Raw genomic sequence first — 14,493 nt, forward strand, 5'->3', positions numbered from 1 at the left:
AGCACCTCAAACTCCACATGACTGTGCTAGACATATGCTAGCCTTAAAAGCTATTCACATGGTCCCTCTCCTTGACCTTCCTTTACCTCGTAGGCTAGAAAGCTAAAACTCTGGATTTTCAAGCTTCCATTTAGCTAGGAATGGCCACGAAACTTAGTTCAGGCCAGTGTGATATAGACAAAGTTCCTGGGGAGTGATACCTTCTCAACTAAAAAGGAAAATATTTTCTAGAATAAAGCCCTTCATCTCTTGACCCTTCATTCAGTTTCCTACTCGGAATGCAGGTATGCGGGCAGGGTCACAGCAGCCACATTGAACAATAAGGAGGTAAGCAATATGATAGAGTGCCACACCAAAGTAAGTAGACCAGAAAGCTGAAGAGCCTGTCCATCCATGAATTGTTGAGCTGCCTTACAGGATCTGATTGCTTAGCCTTGGACACCCTGTCTTGTGAATCACACACACCCCTAACTATTTTATCACTCCAGTAGGGCTTTCTATTATTTGTAGCTGATCACTAATGGAATGACAGACACTGAACTCTTGAAATCCCCTCTCACCTGGAGTTTCTTCAAGTGCCCTCATCAGAGGAAATGATGCTTCCATCCTTCCAAACATATAGATCAGAAATATGAGATTTATCCTCAACACAGTTCCCCCTCTTCATGTCTATATCCAATCCACTGCCCAAACGTCCAGCCACCAATTGCCATCTTAACTCTTAGTTCTGGATACCACTGTCCCTCATTGGAGTGACTAGGGCAGGCTCCTTGCTCATCTCCCTATGTCTGTAAGGTCCTTAGTGTATCCAGTTTCCTTTCCAAATACAAATCTAATCATTTACATACACACACACACACACACACACACACACACACACACACACACACTTCTGCTTAAAAGCCTTCAGTGGCTCTCCATATGACCTGTGATCATGGTATTAATATTTTACATGGCTAAAAGGCCCTTTGGGCTTTATTCCCAACCTTTTCTCCAGCCTCAGCTTATGTTAGCCATTCTTGGAGTTTCACTATCCTTGACCCTCATTTCTAAGAAAGTGTCCCATCCCTCTCTCTACAAGATCATTGGAAGGACTCTTTCCTCTGGCTGGAATGCTCTTTTTTGCCCCCACCTTTTGCTATTTGACTCCTGGCAAGTATCTCCCCTTCACTCAGAGACCACAGTCCTGGCTTCTCAACTCAGAGGACTCCTACCTGACTCAGCTCAGGAGTACAAGATGCCTTGTTTAACACTGCCGCAGAAACACCTTCCCTTTATCACAATCTCTAGTTGTAATTAGGCATCTTAGAGAGATCAGTTGTTTAACAGTAAATTCTTGCAAGCAGGATCTCTGTCTGACTTTACACTTTGCCTTTGCATAGCATTCTCCATGCCTAACATGATACCCAGCACAAAAATAAGTGTTCAATAAATATTTGTTGGACAAGGATTGACTGGAAGAAAGACAAGTAGCCCATTTAATCAACCAGCCCCTAAACAATCGATGATTAATATTGTATTATCTAAACAAAATGAAACCAAATAATACTATGATTGAAATAATACCAAAAAGATATTGAGCTTTTCTGGGCCATAAATATTTGATGAATCACTGAACTTTGCCATCTCCATTTAATGGTATCTATTTCAGGGTCCTCCTTCTCCAAGACGTGATACTGGGTTAGGCAGCAGTTTGGGGGGAGTCCGTACTCTGCACAGTGGAGGTCAAGCCATGAAGAGGAGAGTCCTGACTAGGACATACCCCAGATTTGCAGCCTGTACTGGGAATATGATGAAATTGGAGAGAGAAGCTGTGGGAGAGACCTCTTTCCTTTATTCTAAATAACCTACCATCTGAAACAACCCTGACAGGTGCTCCCTAAGCATGGGGCATTTTAGCCAGGCCACTGACAGAGGAAGAGGCTGCCTGGGAACCTGCTCTCACAGCCCAGAACCTTATCACCAGAGGACTCAGGAAAATGGTAAATGGAAAATTGTAAAGAAGGAGAAGAATTGGCAGAGAGACTCACCTGATAGTCTCCATTTTGAAAAGGTCAAGTTTTTCCTCAAGAAGATGCTCTTACTTTCTTAATGTTTCTCTCAGTCCCTGTGTCCCTAGGATTTATCTGCTTCCACCTTCATGTTTAAATCATGTGACACAACCAAAGGAAACAGGGAGTCGGGGGATGCTGTGTTTTGTGGGGGTGAGACTGGCATTTGTGAGGTGGAGGCATCTTATAGCCTAGAATCTGGGCAGGACCTTTACTTAGTGACCCTCCAAGGTGGTCAGAGGAAAGAGGAGAAAAACAGGTTGGGTAGAGTGTACGTCTTCCCTCCAGCTCCACCCACTGAACTCCACTATATTCTATTCCCTGTAAGAGCAAAATTTTAGGGATCAGAAGCCATGGATATAAGCCCCCAGTCTGCCTCATATGAGCTTTGTGATGCAGGCCAGTCATTTAATCTGCCTGATTCCTATTTTTTCATTCTCAAATAGTAGATGGGACTGAAATAGTAAATAAATTTGGGGTAAATACAGATGGAACCCAATCCAAGAATTGTTCCAAGAATCAGTGAGATCATATATGTGAAAATATGCACTGATTCAGTGCAAAGCTTATATCCACATTAGCTAATTTAATTGGACTTCCCATTCTCCGGGCTCTATTTAACACAATAGAGGTATGTGTCTATCCACCCCTGATGAAGGAAGAAAATTCTCCCCAGGGCCACACCTTAAGCCCTGGCCAACTTTTCTGAAATGCCGTACTTTCTCATGGGGTCCATTCTCTTTCATATGACATTCCCTCAAGCCCCCTTCCCTGAAACTGTCCTTCCCTGACCTGATACAGTGGTGTCTTGGGGAACAAGAAAACCCCAGACTTCCCCCCAGAACTAAATTACAGGTTCTCCTCACCCTCCAGGAGGTTTCACACAAAGCCACCTATAGTAGGGAGAGAGGTATTACCGGCCTTCTTTGGACAGGAAGTCAGTGTATCTGGTGTGCAAATCCCAGTGGAGGACGTGTCCCTGCAGATGTAACATAACACTCCATATGGACAGGGAAACAGCCCAGATCCTCCCCACCAACAACCTGGTGACTCATGAATAGTGTTGGAAGTGCCCACTTTGGCCTATGAGGTGATAAAAAAAATTCTGTGGGACCATGACCTTACCCCACAGTGATGAGTATATGCATGTATTTGTGTGGGTGTGGGTGTGATGTATTAGAATATTTGCAGTATGTCAATAAATTTTATTGGCAATTAGCTCTCTTTTGCAAAGTGTTCAACTTCCCATTTTGGAGAAAGGCCAGTAACAGCCTTAATCCTTGGAGAGCCTCACTGAGTGATTGTGAAGGGACAATACAGACACAGAGGTATGTTTTGATTAGCCAACTGCCAAAAGTCACACATGCTGATGCCCAGAAATCTCACTACTTGATAATCTGTATTAAGAAGACTCCTAATTCAGAGGTGTGGAGGTGGAAGGATATTTCCCAACCTTGCTGTTTCCCATCTCAAAATTAACTTTGAGGTTGAGGCATGAAACATTATCTTTCTGTTAGGTAGCATCACACACCTGGAAAAGGATCCCAGAATCCACTCGGAAGAGAATCTCAAAGCATCTGAGGTCCACTGGAATATTCTAATAATTAAAATACAACACCCCTTGGACTTTTCAAAGTGCTAGAAAGGACCTAAAGAAGAGCTAACCCAGTCACCTCATTTTACAGGCGAGGAACCTGAGACTGAAGCTACTGGCCATGCTGAGAGGTAAATTCAGACTCACACTTCCAGGCAGGTCCTCCCTCCCTGGACCATGCTGGGTGCACCGAGCTCCAGCTGTAAAGGGTCATTCACAAGACATGCTCGCTGCTTTCTGTCTCCAGCTTCTGCACGTCCCTTTCAGAGCTCTGTTTCACACTCCATCTCCTTCCTTTCTCTGTCTGCTGGGACTGCCATGACTGCATGGCTTAAGCAACACAATTTATTTGCTGAAAGCTAGAATTTCCAGATTAAGGTGTCGACCCAGCTGGTGTCTAGTGACAGCTCTGCCTTGGGTTGTGGTTGGTCACCTTCTCATATGGCCTTTCTTCTGCATGTGCACATGGGGACAGAGAGAGAGAAATCTCTTTCCTCTTCTTGTAAGGCCACCAATCCTATCAAGTTAGGACCCAACCTTAATATCTCATTTAACCTCAATTATCTCATAAAAGCTCCATCTCCAAATACAATCACACTGGGAGTTAGGACTTCAACATATGAATGGGATGGGGGAAGCACAATTCATAGTACTTTTGCATCCCTCTACTCAAAAATCTGATTTTATAATCCTTGAACTCCAACCAGGCATTTGAAGAACATCAAAGTGCATTAAAAATATCATTTATGGTTTTCAAATAAAGCCAGAGCAGGACAGTTACTACAACATTTATCCTTCTAAAATAGTCAAAGTATTCACTTCACTCAACACATCCAACCCTAATTTATTGTACTTAAGTAAAGACCATCTGTTTTGTGTGAATAAGGAAAACAATTCAATATACCACTTCTTAATTTTAATAATGTGTGGATATAATATGGTAAGGTTGATGTACTATAAAACTTGCTAAAATGATACTCAGTGCACAATGTTTTCACCATCTATCAGGCAACCAATTAAATACCGAATGACCAGTGAGCTGTCTGCTAGCCTAAAGCCCAGGCAACCTCATTACTGATACGGTTAACTTAATCAGTTACTTTGCTAATTGCCTGTGAGACACTCTTAAAATTTTAAACACAAATACAAAATGTAAGTGGAAGCATTTCCCAAATGTCTGGAAATCCTCATGCCTCTCTCTACCCACCCACTTCCCCTCACCTGGGTCACCTACCTGCAAATGTACTGCACTGATGACAACATTTTATAAGATGAAAGCTTAGGAACCTCAAAAACAGGAATAAACAGGTTGTGCCCTCTTTTGTATATTTTTCAATCTGGTACAGCTGTATGTGTTTTTATACTTTAGGAAGAGTCCTCTGATCCTACAACTGGAATGTCTTCTCGCATTTGGGGCTCTGCAAAAGAAAGAAGAAGAGACAAAGTTTAACTCTAAAGTAGGAAACGATCTGTTCTGTAGCTGGTGGCATTCAGAGACGGGCAACACGGAAGAAGTGCCGTTTGCGCTCAGAGGTGTCTGGGCCTCTGAGATCTGGCCAGCTGGGAATGCTTGGAATAGAGGCTAAGTCTTAATAGTCCCACAAGGAAGGTGAGCCACTCCCTCCTCATCATCATCCCCCAGAAGAGCCAAATTTCTCACAAAATAGGGATTCTCTGACCAATGACTGAAATATATGTGCTATTCTCAAAAGCCTCAAGGAAGACAAAACATGATCATAATTTTAAGTATTTGAGAAGCCAAAAAAAAGAAATTTGAGTGTGCCATCCAGCATTAGAGTGACTGTCTTCTTACTCCTTCTGGGCCAGGAGGATGGCTAAAGCCTATCCTGACGTTTAAGCAATTAAACTGTTATACTCACAGCAGGGGGCACAGGGGGCTGGGAGGTCAGACCGAGGCATGGATAATGTTAACAGGTGTAAAACATGAGGCATACAGATGTGTTCACTATAGAAACATAGCAGAAACATAGTTACTGGTCAATAACCATGCTAATGGCTCTTTTACAAACTTAAGTTAGAATGTAATAACTTGAAGTTGAATCCTGAAATAAGACCTTTCACCAAAATAACTGCAGATTTAAGATGAAATGATAAAAGGACTAGAACAAAATATGGACAGGTACCCTATAATCTAAGGATAGGGTCGTCTTTCTAAGTATGACACCAATGACAGAAACCGCAACAGTAACAGATTTGCCTGCCTGAAATAGAAAAGCAATTCAATTAAAGAAAAAAACAGTAACAGCATGAAAAAATCACTATCATAGAAAAGTACAACAAACTTGAAAACCAACAGAGAGAAAAATGTTGACAACATGGAAAAACCAACAAAGGGTGAGTATACTTAACATACACAAAGCCATTAAAAATCAGTAAGAACTCTGGTGCGATTCCATCATGCACAACTGTTCTCCAGAACAGTAGTCATTTATTTCTGTCCACCTTGTCTCCCACCTGAGTGCCACCATCCCACAAACAACTTGATGGAGTTGGACTTGAGCCCCCTGAGGCTCCAGTTATAAACTGAGGCTGACACAGATTATAATTTTAAGGTAGAAAATGATGAAAATGATCACCAGTTATTTTAAGGAACAGTTCAGGGTTGGTGCAAAGGACAAATCACACATTGGTGAGGCAGAAGCAGTGCAGTATGCAGGAAGTCCAGTGAAAGTAACACTGGTAACTTTGAAAATGTCTGTAAAACCAAAGGTTCCCCTTGCGAGCTTTGAAATAACACCACCTGTGGCTTGTAGTTGAAGGGTGGTTCAGGGCCCCTGCATGTTCCTGGATAGCATTTAGTTGATGTGGAGGAATATGCAGAGTCAGAAGATGAAGAGAAGAGGTGAAACTCATGAGAATATCTGGAAAGCATTCTCCTCCCAGAAGTGGTGGGGAGGTTCCACAGACAAAAGTTAAGCTTGCTGCTAAAGATGATGGAGAAGGAGAAGAATAACAACTCCAGGAAAGGAATCTGCATAAGATACTCCAGCCAAAAAGGCACAAGAATCAAACCAGCATGGAAAAGACTCATAACCACCACCAACAAGATCAAAAGATCAAGAACCCTTCACCAAACAGACAAAAACTCCTAACACACCAAGTGGACCTTGTCCCATGGAAGACATTAAGGCAAAAATGTAAGCAAGCATAGAAACAGGTGATTCTCTTTCCAGAGTGGGAGCTAAATTCATCAATTTTATCAAGAACTGCTCTCATGTGGCTGAGGCTATTTAAGATCTCTGCCCATAGAGGAATTCTCCTTAAGAAAATAGCTTGAACCAATTATTAAAATTCTCCATCTGATTTCATTTCTATTTTTTTAATTAATTAATTTTTATTTTTTTGAAGAACATTATGTTTACTAGGCTCTCCCCTACCCCAAGTCCGCCCACAAACCCCATTATAGTCACTGTCCATCAACATAGTAAGATGTTGTAGAATCACTACTTGTCTTCTCTGTGTTACACAGCCCTCCCCTTTCCCCCACCCCCCACATTATACATGCTAATCATAATACCTCCTTTCTTCTTCCCCACCCTTATCCCTCCCTACCCTCCCATTCTCCCCAGTCTCTTCCCTTTGGTAACTGTTAGTCCATTCTTGGGTTCTGTGATTCTGCTGCTGTTTTGTTCCTTCAGTTTTTCTTTTGTTCTTATACTCCACATATGAGTGAAATCATTTGGTATTTTTCTCCACTTGGCTTATTTCACTGAGCATAATACTCTCTAGTTCCATCCATGTTGTTGCAAATGGTAGGATTTGTTTTCTTCTTATGGCTGAATAATATTCCATTGTGTATATGTGCCACATCTTCTTTATCCATTCATCTACTGTTGGACACTTAGGTTGCTTCCATTTCTTGGCTATTGTAAATAGTGCAGCAATAAACATAGGGGTACATCTGTCTTTTTCAAACTGGAGTGCTGCATCCTTAGGGTAAATTCCTAGAAGTGGAATTCCTGGGTCAAATGGTAAGTCTATTTTGAAGAACCTCCAGATTGCTTTCCACAATGGTTGAACTAATTTACATTCCCACCAGCAGTGTAGGAGGGTTCCCCTTTCTCCGCAACCTGACCAACATTTGTTGTTGTTTGTCTTTTGGATGGTGGCCATCCTTACTGCTGTGAGGTAATATCTCATTGTGGTTTTAATTTGCATTTCTCTGATAACTAGCGATGTGGAGCATCTTTTCATGTGTCTGTTGGCCATCTGAATTTCTTCTTTGGAGAACTGTCTGTTCAGCTCCTCTGCCCATTTTTTAATTCGATTATTTGCTTTTTGTTTGTTGAGGAGCGTGAGCTCTTCATATATTTTGGATGTCAAGCCTTTATCAGATCTGTCATTTACGAAAATATTCTCCCATACTGTAGGGTACCTTTTTGTTCTATTGATGGTGTCCTTTGCTGTACAGAAGCTTTTCAGCTTGATATAGTCCCAATTGTTCATTTTTGCTTTTGTTTTCCTTGCCCGGGGAGATATATTCATGAAGAAGTCACTAATGTTCACATCCAAGAGATTTTTGCCTATGTTTTTTTCTAAGAGTTTTATGGTTTCATGACTTACATTCAAGTCTTTGATCCATTTTGAATTTACTTTTGCATATGGGGTTAGACAGTGATCCAGTTTCATTCTCTTACATGTACCTGTCCAGTTCTGCCAGCACCATCTGTTGAAGAGACTGTCATTTCCCCATTGTATGACCATGGCTCCTTTATCAAATATTAATTGACCATATATGTTTCGGTTAATGTCTGGAGTCTCTAATCTGTTACACTGGTCTGTTGCTCTGCTATTGTGCCAGTACCAAATTGTCTTGATTACTATGGCTTTGTAGTAGAGCTTGAAGTTGGGAAGTGAGATCCCTGCCACTTTATTCTTCTTTCTCAGGATTGCTTTGGCTATTCGGGGTCTTTGGTGTTTCCATATGAATTTTTGAACTATTTGTTCCAGTTCGTTGAAGAATGTTGTGGGTAATTTGATAGGGATTGCATCAAATCTGTATATTGCTTTGGGCAATATTAATTCTTCCTAGCCAAGAGCATGGGATGAGTTTCCATTTGTTAGTGTCCTCTTTAACTTCTCTTAAGAGTGTCTTATAGTTTTCAGGGTATAGGTCTTTCACTTCCTTGGTTAGGTTTATTCCTAGGTATTTTATTCTTTTTGATGCAATTGTGAATGGAATTGTTTTCCTGATTTCTCTTTCTATTGGCTCATTGTTAGTGTATAGGAAAGCCACAGATTTCTGTGTATTAGTTTTGTATCTTGCAACTTTGCTGTATTCCTATATAAGTTCTAGTAGTTTTGGAGTGGAGTCTTTAGGGTTTTTTATGTACAATATCATGTCATCTGCAAATAGTGACAGTTTAACTTCTTCTTTACCAATCTGGATTCCTTGTATTTCTTTGTTTTGTCTAATTGCCATGGCTAGGACCTCCAGTACTATGTTAAATAACAGTGGGGAGAGTGGGCATCCCTGTCTTGTTCCCCATCTCAGAGTAAAAGCTTTCAGCTTCTCGCTGTTCAGTATGATGTTGGCTGTGGGTTTATCGTATATGGCCTTTATTATGTTGAGTTACTTGGCCTCTATACCCATTTTGCTGAGAGTTTTTATCATGAATGGATGTTGAATTTTGTCAAATGCTTTTTCAGCATCTATGGAGATGATCATGTGGTTTTTGTCTTTCTTTTTGTTGATGTGGTGGATGATGTTGATGGATTTTTGAATGTTGTACCATCCTTGCATCCCTGGGATGAATCTCACTTGGTCGTGGTGTATGATACTTTTGATATATTTTTGAATTCATTTTGCTAATATTTTATTGAGTATTTTTGCATCTTTGTTCATCAGGGATATTGGTCTGTAATTTTCTTTTTCGGTGGGGTCTTTGCCTGGTTTTGGTATGAGGGTGATTGAGGGTGATGTTGGCTTCATAGAATGAGTTTGGGAGTATTCCCTCCTCTTCTATTTTTTGGAAAACTTTAAGGAGAATAGGCATTGTATCTTCTCTGTATGTCTGATAAAATTCTGAGGTAAATCCGTCTGGCCCAGGGGTTTTTTTCTTGGGTAGCTTTTGGATTACCGCTTCAATTTCTTTGCTGGTAATTGGTTTGTTTAACTTTTGTGTTTCTTCCTTGGTCAGTCTTGGAAGGTTGTATTTTTCTAGGAAGTTGTCTATTTCTTCTAGGTTTTCCAGCTTCTTAGCATATAGGTTTTCATAGTAGTCTCCAATAATTCTTTGTATTTCTGTTGGGTCTGTTGTGAAGTTTCCTTTCTCATTTCTGATTCTGTTGATGTGTGTTGATTCTCTTTTTCGCTTAATAGGTCTGACTAGAGGCTTATCTATTTTGTTTGTTTTCTCAAAGAACAAGCTCTTGGTTTCATTGATTTTTTCTATTGTTTTATTCTTCTCAGTTTTGTTTATTTCTTCTCTGATCTTTATTATGTCCCTCCTTCTGCTGACTTTAGGCCTCATTTGTTCTTCTTTTTCCAATTTTTATAACTGTGATGTTAGACTATTCATTTGGGGTTGTTCTTCCTTCTTTAAATATGCCTGGATTGTATATACTTTCCTCTTAAGACTGCTTTCGCTGTATCCCACAGAAGTTGGGGCTTTGTGTTGTTGTTGTCATTTATTTCCATATATTGCTGGATCTCCATTTTAATTTGTTCGTTGATCCATTGACTATTTAGAAGCATGTTGTTAAGCCTCCATGTGCTTGTGAGCCTTTTTGCTTTCTTGGTACAATTTATTTCTAGTTTTATACCTTTGTGGTCTTAAAAGTTGGTTGGTAGGATTTCAATCTTTTTGAATTTACTGAGGCTCTTTTTGTGGCCTAGTATGTGGTCTATTCTGGAGAATGTTCCATGTGAACTTGAGAAGAATGTGTATCCTGTTGCTTTTGGGTGTAGAGTTCTATAGATGTCTATTAGGTCCATCTGTTCTAGTGTGTTGTTCAGTGCCTCTGTGTCCTTACTTATTTTCTGTCTGGTGGATCTGTCTTTTGGAGTGAATGGTGTGTTGAAGTCTCCTAAAATGAATGCATTGCAGTCTATTTCCTCCTTTAGTTCTGTTAGTATTTGTTTCACATATGCTGGTGCTCCTGTGTTGGGTACATATATATTTGTAATGGTTATATCCTCTTGTTGGACTGAGCCCTTTATCATTATGTAATGTCCTTCTTTATCTCTTGTTACTTTCTTTGTTTTGAAGTCTATTTTGTCTGATACTAGTACTGTAACTCCTGCTTTTTTCTCCCTATTGTTTGCATGAAATATCTTTTTCCATCCCTTGACTTTTAGTCTGTGCATGTCTTTGGGTTTGAGGTGAGTCTCTTGTAAGCAGCATATAGATGGGTCTTGTTTTGTTATCCATTCAGTTACTCTATGTCTTTTGATTGGTGCATTCAGTCCATTTACATTTACGGTGATTATTGATAGGTATGTATTTATTGCCATTTCAGGCTTTAGATTCGTGGTTACCAAAGGTTCCAGGTTACTTTCCTTACTATCTAAGAGTCTAACTTAGCTCACTTAGTATGCTGTTACAAACATAGTCTAAAGGTTCTTTTCTATTTCTCCTCCTTTTTCTTCCTCCTTCATTCTTTATATATTAGTATCAGATTCTATACTTTTTCTCTATCCCTTGATTGGCTTTGGGGATAGTCAATTTAATTTTGCATTTGCCTTGCAATCAGCTGCTCCACCCTCCCTACCATGATTTTACTACCTCTGGTGACAGCTATCCAACCCTAGCAACACTTCCATCTATAGCAGTCCCTCCAAAATAGACTGCAGAGATGGTTTGTGGGAGGTAAATTCTCTCAGCTTTTGCTTATCTGGAAATTGTTTAATCCCTCCTTCAAATTTAAGTGATAATCTCACTGGATAAGGTAATCTTGGTTCCAGGCCCTTCTGCTTCATGGCATTAAATACATCATACCACTCCCTTCTGGCCTGTAAGGTTTCTGCTGAGAAGTCTGTTGTTAGTCTGATGGGCTTTCCTTTGTATGTGATCTTATTTCTGCCTCTGGCTGCTTTTAACAGTCTGTCCTTATCCTTGATCTTTTCCATTTTAATTACTATGTGTCTTGCTGTTGTCTTCCTTGGGTCCCTTGTGTAGGGGGATCTATGGATTCTCCATGGCCTGAGAGACTATCTCCTTCCCCAGATTGGGGAAGTTTTCAGCAACTACCTCCTCAAAGACACTTTCTATCCTTTTTTCTCTCTCTTCTTCTTCTGGTATCCCTATAATGCAAATATTGTTCCACTTGGATTGGTCACACAGTTCTCTCAATATTCTTTCATTTTTAGATATCCTTTTTTCTCTCTGTGCCTCAGCTTCTTTGTATTCCACTTCTCTAGTTTCTATGTCATTTATTATCTCCTCTACCATATCCAACCTGCTTTTAATACCCTCCATCGTGTTCTTTAACGGTTGGATCTCTGACCTGAATTCATTCCTGAGTTCTTGGATGTCTTTCCATACCTCCATTAGGATGTTGATTATTTTTATTTTGAACTCCCTTTCAGGAAGAGTCATAAGGTTCATATCATTTAAATCTTTCTTGGGAGTTGTATTAACAATTTTACTCTGGACAAGGTTCCTTTGGCATTTCATGTTTGTATATGGCACCCTCTAGTGTCCAGAAGCTCTATTCTGGAGCTGCTGAGCCCCTGAAGCAATGTTGGGGGTCGCAGGGGAGCGGTACTGCTGCCTGGGGGGGGAGGAAAGAGCTGTTCCCCGCCTCCTGGCTGCTGTGCCTGTCTCCACTTCCTGAACTAGTGGGCCGGGCACACAGGTATAAGTTTTTGTCCCAGAGCAAGCAGATATGGATCCCTGCTTTCCACAAGCAGCCGGGATCCCAGTCTCCCCAGGAACTCTGCCTGTATTAACTTTCCAACCCAGTAATCATGCGAGTCTCATGAAAGCACCATGAAATGTAGGTTTGTGCTCCCAGAGCAGATCTCTGGAGCTAGGTATTCAGCAGTCCCAAGCCTTCCACTCCCTCCCTGCTCCATTTGTCTTCCTCCCGCCAGTGAGCTGGGGTGGGGGAGGGTCTCGGGTCCCACAGAGCCACAGCTCTGGTACGTTACCCCATTCCATGAGGTCTGCTCTTTTCTCCAGGTGTGTGCAGTTTGGCCCCGTCCTCTTTCCTGTTGCTCTCTCAGGATTAGTTGCGCCAATTAAATTTTCTAATTGTATCCAGTTTTAGGAGGAAGCTTCTGTCTCTCCTCTCACGCTGCCATCTTTAATCCTCTCCACCCTCTGATTTCATTTCTATACCCACTGATATTTCACTGTCCTTTTTATAATGCAGAGTGAAACCTTTCCCTACTGTGTCTGATATATGTTGTCCAGGTTGCCTTGCCAAGAACATGTTGTCCAAAGTGGCTGTTTAGTGTTTAAGGACAGAATTCCACCCTTTGCTTGGTTTTAAGTACGTATGGAATGTTGTGATAGGATAGAGTAGTACTGGTGGTCAGACAAATGGAAATGGTGAAGAGGTCAAAATATACATGTGAAATAAACTCAGTGTTTTAATAAAGTTTAAAAAAAACACCAGGAAAAGATGAGTACCCCAACTGAAAAATAATAATAATAATAATAATAATAATAATAATAATAATAATAATAATAATAATAATAATATGATATGATCAGCCAATTTACAAACACAGAAACCCAAATATTTGTTGGGTGTTTTAAGTGTAATGTCCTTAGTAATCAAAGAAATGAAGAATATAAATATACATAAATTTTTCATTTATCAAATTGGCAATTTAAAAGAAATAACAGATCCATTGCTGGAAAGAATGTGGGGAATCCTATAAAGTGGGTGGGAATGACAATTCGTAGAATTTTATCCAGGTTGATGATTTGGCACTAGACATCAAAAGTCCTAAAATTTACATTTCATTTGACATTGGAATTCCAAACTTAACCAAAGGAAATAACTGTGGGTAAGCACAAAAATGAAGCTATAACATCTAACACAGTGTTGTTTATAAGAGAGAAATAATATTGGGTAAATAAACTAAAAAACATAAAATGAAACACTAGGCAGTCATTTAAAATTAAATTGGAAAGGTGTTCATGGACGGGTAAGTTTTAAAGTAGGTTTCTAAACAATATGATTCTCTATTTATAAACACTTAATATGTATAAATATATAAATGGTATATAGTCATACAAAAAGACTAAAAGGGTTTAAGGAAAATGTCAGTGATCTCTACAGTGAGTGAGCTCACAGATGATATGTTGTTCTTTATGCTTTTCCATAGTTTCTAAGTTTTCTTCTTCAGATAACACGCAACATGTTGTAACAACATTTATAACCATAACAAATGTTGAGTTTTTTTAGATAGAATTTTACAGTCTTCAAGGAAAAACCAATAGTCCAACAGGTTTATGCTTCTCCCACCAAACTGAATGGCTTTCATTTACTGCTTCCAAAGATCATGCTGCCTCTCTCTGTCCCCTGAATTGAGTCCAATTCTGTAATAATTTCCTGCACATCATGAAAAAATTATCTGAAACCCCAAGCTCACTCATTCAATTAGCTCCCTACCTCTTTCTTACTCAGTATTTAATTAACATTGAATCACTTTGTCTTGCTATTTTAAAACCCACTCTGGCTAATCTGTTTTTTTAAACGCCCAGCTCTTCTTTGTGCCTCTTCAGAGCCATCAAACGTATCTGAAGACAGGGGGATTTTGGTGAACAAGGAATTTTGTTGTTCTGTGCAGATACCTCACATGCCCTCCAGTGTACATTCTCTGAAATCAAATAGTCTGTAAAGCAAAACTGAACAACTTAGAAGCTTCCA

At 40.0% G+C, this 14,493-nt stretch overlaps 1 pseudogene; it reads left to right on the forward strand.

Moving 5' to 3' along the window:
* The first annotated feature begins 278 nt into the window (after positions 1-278).
* LOC118973415 (nucleophosmin pseudogene) lies at positions 279-6,900 on the forward strand (annotated as a pseudogene).
* Positions 6,901-14,493: the final 7,593 nt, after the last annotated feature.

Source organism: Manis javanica, chromosome 2 (assembly GCF_040802235.1).
Source record: "Manis javanica isolate MJ-LG chromosome 2, MJ_LKY, whole genome shotgun sequence".
Classification (NCBI taxonomy): domain Eukaryota; kingdom Metazoa; phylum Chordata; class Mammalia; order Pholidota; family Manidae; genus Manis; species Manis javanica.